The sequence below is a fragment of the Crassostrea angulata genome, chromosome 8 (assembly GCF_025612915.1).
Source record: "Crassostrea angulata isolate pt1a10 chromosome 8, ASM2561291v2, whole genome shotgun sequence".
Taxonomy (NCBI): domain Eukaryota; kingdom Metazoa; phylum Mollusca; class Bivalvia; order Ostreida; family Ostreidae; genus Magallana; species Magallana angulata.
This window is the reverse complement of record NC_069118.1, coordinates 3,037,829-3,045,023: the sequence shown is the minus strand read 5'-3', so window position 1 is coordinate 3,045,023 and position 7,195 is coordinate 3,037,829. Positions and strand designations below refer to the sequence as shown.

At 31.5% G+C, this 7,195-nt stretch overlaps 1 long non-coding RNA gene across 1 annotated transcript; it reads left to right on the top strand.

The window, feature by feature from the left end:
• The first annotated feature begins 2,255 nt into the window (after window positions 1–2,255).
• Window positions 2,256–6,953, top strand: LOC128158503 (uncharacterized). The gene is made up of 3 exons (XR_008240005.1): window positions 2,256–2,367; window positions 5,527–5,692; window positions 5,830–6,953. It is a non-coding gene; the product is annotated as an uncharacterized LOC128158503 (long non-coding RNA).
• The last annotated feature ends 242 nt before the right edge of the window (window positions 6,954–7,195 follow it).

Sequence of the window (7,195 nt, the reverse complement as noted above, 5' to 3'; positions counted from 1 at the left end):
ATTTGGTATTCCAATACGCTGTATTATCAAATACTCATCAACTTTAAATTTTACCCAGATTAGGTGTTGAACCTAAATCCCTTGTGTCAAACAAGTGCTTTTCCATTAAGCTATCCAGGTTATTTTAAAATGAAATTGATGAGTTTCATAATGCATGTGTATCGTATATAATTTTTTCTACAGCTCATTTTGGTTTGAATATCAGCCCTTTCCCATTGTAAATATTTATGCAGTGAATTTTAAAGTGTAAAAAGTAAAAGGAAAGATTAATAATATATGTAATCCAATGCACAAAAGATGGAATTAGAACATAGCTTATCAACAAAGACAATGGCATTAGTTATTCCCAACTGATTAAAAGTTTGACGATTTTTCTCAATTCAACAGCCAAGGGCTCCCCTTTGAAAACCAAGAATATTCACAGAACTATTGTTTTAGATCTAATGAAGAATTGGGACAATATTTTACTTACCTCTCTGGAGGTTGTTAAGGATGGTACTGAACTAGCATTGGCAAAATTTGTGTGCTTCTCAAGGTGGTTGATCATCTAAGATGTACCAAGGAGTCTATTGTGCCATACCCACACTAGTCACTGTAGCTTACAATCACCCCTGCGAATGTGTTCGGAATGTTTTCTTTATCGTTGCTCAGTATGTAATAAATCCAGAGGTGCTCGAATGAGAGTTCACGAGACTTCACCGAGATTTGTTAAGTTCCTGTGAAATTTCGAGCGGAAGTATAAGTGTTTGGATTATATTCTCAAAATACGTAAGTACTGGTCAATTTTTATATCATATCCTACTTTGATTTATGTGAAAACATCAAAATCTTGTAAGATGTATGTCTTATTTCATCATCTAGCTGTTTTTTTAATTAAACGACGATAGTCAGAACAGAGTTATCGTTCGTGTTCAACCACGTGTAGAGGGTTGAAAATATAAACATTGGGTTGCTAAATAAAATCATAGCTATGTTTGATGCTTGTGATGTGCAATACTATGTTTTTAACACAAATAATGGGTGAATGTTTTGCATAAAAACTTAGTATACCGAGGCATTTTCAAGGAACATTCTGCATAAAATAGAATAGTCTCTTTCACTATTGATGTTATTACTACGTCAGGCGCGGATCGAAAATTAATTCCTAGGGGGGGGATCTCTACACGCGTGTTAATTGTTGCAACAGCAGAAAAAAAAAGCTATTTTTTGTATTGTCACATTTATTTCTAGAACACATTTTATCCACCAATTAATGAAAATTAAGTTTAAAATCAATATAGGTCTAGAATTTATATTTGACAACAAGTACCTAGATTCTATAAAATAGACTATGAACACGAGGCACGATTCTTACTGCGAAACTGAAAGGGTAAAATAAAACCACGTGGTCTAAAATTTAAATGACAATAACATTCGCAGGGGTGACAATAGTATGAGACAATTGTCAAAGCTAGGAAATTCATCTAGGAATGAAACTAGCTGAAATGACAGTGGCTTCAGTACAAAATTATATGCCTCAATCTTGCACAGAGTTATGACCACCTATTGATGAAATTCTCAGTCTTACAGATAAAATTACAATTCCACTCACGACTGGTGTGGTTTTTAACATGTTTAATATTAACAAGGGTAGCTGGTCAGAAAAGATTTCATTGTGATGGTTTTATGTATCAATAACTATCGATAAATAATTCATACCATCATGTATGTCCTTATCAAACTATGCAAAAACATTTTTGTTCATTTATTCCAAGCTATACCTTATAAATAATGTTAAATGATTGAAATAGAGGAAATTCGAGTTATAGCACATGCATTTCCAGTCATTCAAGCGTGGCCCTGCCGATTTTTCGGTGATTTCTATTAGTGTATAGCTTAGGTAAACTTAACAACTGATTAAGAAAGTTAAGCAATCCTTGGTTAAATAACTATAGATCGATATTTAATTCGGGGGGTATGTAACATTGCAAAAAAAAACTGGGATTAATAAATAAAAGGGCTCTGATATATTAAAAAAAACTACATTTTTCGATACAACTGATTCTCGTTTACACTCGGTAATGGTTGGTTGAAATAATTTCCATAGTCATAAGAAGATATTCCCGATTTTTTCTTCGGTGGTAAATTCCTACCTCTTTCCAGACGTGGAGGTCGCCATTTTGAAAATGGCGTCGGCCTTTACCTGACCCCAAATCGAAGTGAAAACGCAGTGGCGGGGGCGGGTACCAGACTACAGTAAAATTACAATGTTTACACTGTCAGTTCCGGCGCAGTGCTCTTATTACTGCTATTACTACTACAGTTATGTACATACTATGCAACAAGACAGCGCTGTTACTATTATTACTACTACTACTCATCGTCGAGGTAAGTAAGACGTTTGTAACTTATACTTCAATTTATCATTACACATTTACCATTTAAAATGTAAAGTATGATTACACGTAATTTAGTTATTATATTTATATTTTTAAAACTTTTTTTTTCTTACAATGTACATGTGTATGCTTAGGTTTCAATAAAATACATAGCATTAACTTAAGAAGATCGTGAAAATCATAGTCAAAGGGTATTTAAAGGTATTTAAAGGGCAAAGTATCAATACGTGTTTTAAATATTGCATTTTAATTGAACGTGACATTTTATTGATCAAGTCAACAACAAAAATTAGTATTTAATAAATCCTGTTGCCAGTTCAATTTCTCAAGTAAAAATTTAAAAATTTTTTCTCCTACTCATCTTTCACATTATGAATTTTGATGATTTTGCACTTTGAATTTGGCATTTAAAAGTTTCTTCATCTTCATTTTGCTACAAAACTGAATACGGATACGTTGATAAATAATTATATTCTTACACAAATCGTAAGTAGGAATTTTATGAAAGGATTCGGGTTTTTTTTTACCTGAGAGCGGAATATAATCACATATCAAATGTGAATGCGAAAAAGTATTATAATATTCAAAATTGAATATGCTTATAAATGTAGTTTGTTTTCTAATTTCTATTAGAACCTTAATGAACAGATTTAATTATAAACATTAAAATTGCATTATACGACTCAACAAAATGGGCATTTGCACTATTTAATCTTCCATATTCTTCATGCTTGCTGAAATTTGAACGTCAGATCTATACATGATATAGTATCTATACATAAGATATTAACAATAACATGAAGTTAAAAATTTCTAAATTTTAAGAAAAATTCTACTCTTTCTTACACATTAACCAACATTATATCATATCATTGGTTCGCATAAAATTGAATTACAACGTTAAAGGTAAATATATCTCAACTCTGTCAGTTTCAATAGCTTTGTGACCTACAATCGATTGCTTATGAAATGCGCAATGAATGTAATTCAAGTCGAGGGGTTCATTTCAAAGTCATAGAAGAGGATTCAGTATCAGGTTACTAGGAAGTAAATTTAAACGAAATGCCAATTGGTTACGAAATAGGTTCCAGTCTACAAAATCAATTCAAGTTCATCTGTAGATAGAATTTGTTCTTCGTTTTCAGCTACACTGATGTTTTATGAGGTTGTTGTATAAATTTAAGCTGGTTGAAATTTAAACTTTACATCGATATATATGTCTTCATAAGTTCTTAATTTCTATTTCATTTAAGTAACTGTGCTTTTACAACATGTTAAATTAGGTGACTGAAAAAACAAAAACGTAAAGGTAAATAGTAGAACGTCTTCAGATAAAGATTTTAAAGGCTATAAATGGATTTCACTAAAAAACCAGTGACGTCTGGATTTTTCCTAAAAGATTAATTTCTAGGGACTGTGGTAATATTAAAGTGAAATGGAACATAAATAAATATGAAAATTCTTAACAAACAGAAAAATTGGCAGAGTTGACATTATATCGTAAGTTACGTGGTTGGCGACAAATATGTTAAATTCTTATGTCGATACATTCGATTCAGAAATTGCATGTATACTTAAGTTAGCTAGCTGTGGGGGTTTTTTTTTGGGGGGGGGGGGGTATTTATTTTTCTTCTTTTTTTTAAAAGTTGAAAGGAGTTTATGCCTCATGTAAGGCTATAATTAATCACCGAATTGTCTACTGATTTTTGCGGGGTTTTTTTTATTACGACAATGAGTACACGGTGGATGTGACCAGTTAGCAGATGGGACTTACTCCTCCATAGCACCTTATCTTCCCTCTAGCTTAAGTAGCTGAAAATGATTTAAATATAATTTTATAGTTTATAAAGTTGATAAAAACCAAGTCTTAAAAGCAATAAATCGTTATGTTGTTTCATTAGCTTATTATTAGAATAAAAAGAAAGGAATGATTTCATTTTAGTCCAGCTACAGAGATATTTAGCATAAGACGTCGCTCAGATTTTAACAAAGTTGATCACATGATCTAATTTTATTATCAATTTGATGTTATGTTTTCTTTCATTTTAACTTTTTTTATGTATTCATTTTGTTTTTATATCTGTCAATGATTTTGAGGGGGATGTGCGGCCATCTTCTACATTTGAGGATAAAACTGTAAACATTTCTTGAAAAGGCTTGCTTCTGCCTGAAACTGACTAAATATGTTGTCAAAAGATAAAATTAGAAAAATTAACTATGAGGTACTACATATACATATTTTCTGTATACTAATTAGGCATACATGAGCAGACTACCAATGCCATATAAATCTTTTAGGACTAAGAACAGCACAGCTACAGATTGAAATTGAAAGTTAAGAAATCTATAAATAAATATAAAAGCATGGCATTAGTGTCCACTTTATAACCATTTGTGGAGGAAAATGTTTAAATTTTCTTATTTAATTTATAACTATGTTTTCGAAGAGGGTACTTTATTCTTAAAACGGGTCTCAAAAACGTTAATTCTCAAGAGGTATTCTCAGTGTATTTAGGACTGCATTGAAGTTATAATATTCTTGAAAAATATGGGTATATATTTTATTTAATATTTTAGACCCCTTCCCTTCTTCTTAAAAGATATAAATCTAAATTATACTTATATAACAGAAAAATAAACCTTGTTGTTTTTTGGGAGATGTCTGTCACATTCAACATAGATTGTTAAGTATTTACAATTTTCTTTTTTTATGAAAATGAAACGTCAATGCGCCGCCATAAACAAAGAAGTTCTGATGGAAATCGGTTACCCTATTTTAAGGCAAAGATACTAACCAAATAAAATGCAAGATTTAACCTTTTTATAAACAGCGGTTGTAGAGAAGATACCCATAAACCCTTTTCTCAATTATCAGATTTTCAAAGCCTTCAACAGAAATCTACAGCTGTTTTAAGCGATTTAGAAGGCATTGCTATATTCTTGTGTGTGCAAATTGCATACAAAACAAAATGTAAAACCTCATATTTGTTTCTTTCTCATCTTTTGACAACATTTATTTTCAGTTTTGGCTAGAAACAATGCATTTCAGGGAAAGTTTACATTTCTGTTCTCAGATGTATAAGATGACCGCACATCTCCTTTTCATTATTTATCATTTCAATAAGCAGAGCATATATGTTTATATTAGTTCTTCGTCTTCGGCTGGAACGATAGCTGGCGGAGTAATTGGAGGTATTTTTGGGCTGGTTGCTTTTTGCACCTTTGTTGCTTTGTGTGTGGCAAAATATGCAAAAAGCAAAACCGCTGCCAAGTCATGGTGCGCCCTCAGCAGCCTGCGGTCTATACTAGTTCAAGTATGTAATTTAAAAAAAAAAATAAGAGTAAAAGTCTCTTTTTGATCTTGAGCTTATCTACATCTGTTAATATAAAATGTTCAGTTTGGATTTCATTATCTACATGGTACATTTTGTACATTGCTATATAATTTCAGCTACACAATAAGGATATCAACAGCCACCAGCTCCTGCTCACCCCTATCCGCCACCATCGTATTCGAGTGGACAGCTTTTCTCTCAAAATGGATAGGACACTGCAGATTCCTTATTTTACGCGAGTTTTTTTTATTTCGCTAGGCAGTCGTTTTTATAATGATTTCAAGTAATTTGCTGTTTTCGATTCTTGAATTGACCATTAATATTTACATCAAGATCATTGAATTTTTTTGATTATTTGTCCTAAAACATTTGCTTACAGTTTCTGGATATCGCATTTGAGCTACATACAGATATATGACCATTTTTTAATAACCTTGATTATTTTATGGGCGAAATTTGGAACATCAATTTAACATGACAGCATTTGTATTCTGAATATGATTGACTTTAGTTGTACTATGGTATGAATATTAATATGCAGTTTTTTACGCTTATTTTATTGTACTTGTGTGTCTTTGATATGCTGAGTTTGGTGACAGTTTGTTATTATTCATTTACCAAGTATTTTACTCTTTTCCCTTCTTTGATTTTAAAAGACTTTTTTTCAAACATTGAATAAAATTTAAAAAGAACAATTTCATTAATTATCACAAATGTGCAAAGGTCTCAGACTGAGTGGCTCCTCATAATTACCGTTGTTGTCATAATACACTATTCAGTTTGACAAGCATCTGGGCTGCAGATCAACTGACAATTTCCAGAATGTTATTAATGTATGAAACAATTTTCGTTACTTCTCTTGAACAATTGAACCAATGGACGTGAACAAATGGAGATGTGTTTTAAATCCACTGTCGTTGTAACAATCCACATGGTAGACGCCTACTTATTTGGTTATGTTGATTGCCTTACTGAAACAGTGCACATCTTCTTTGACATGAAGTGTTGTTTTGATTTTATTTTGTCGAGCAATTGTAATTATAAAGTAAGAAGAAATTTGAATATTACTAGTTTCAGTTTGTTCCCGACTTAAGGTGGCATTCTACACCCACAGTTTATTCCAAATTTCGATAGAAAACCACACAACATATACATATCAAATATTAAAGAATAATAGTGCTACTATAGGTATCTTTAAAGAATTTTTAAATGTTTTTTGTGTTTTTGTAAAATAAATTTTAAAAAGTTAACTTTTATCTGTCGATTTATATAGTGGATTGAAGTACATTATTATTGAAATACTTTCACCTGTTTAACATTTTCTATCACAATAATTAACCAAAAAAAGTTTAAGAAATCTTTGGAAATGTAAAAAAAATTCTAATCCTCAGCGGGATTCGAACTCATGAGAGGTCCGTAGTGAATCCTCTGACCCACCGCGCTACGCTGAAAGATGACAATGATGGGAGAGAAACTATTAAT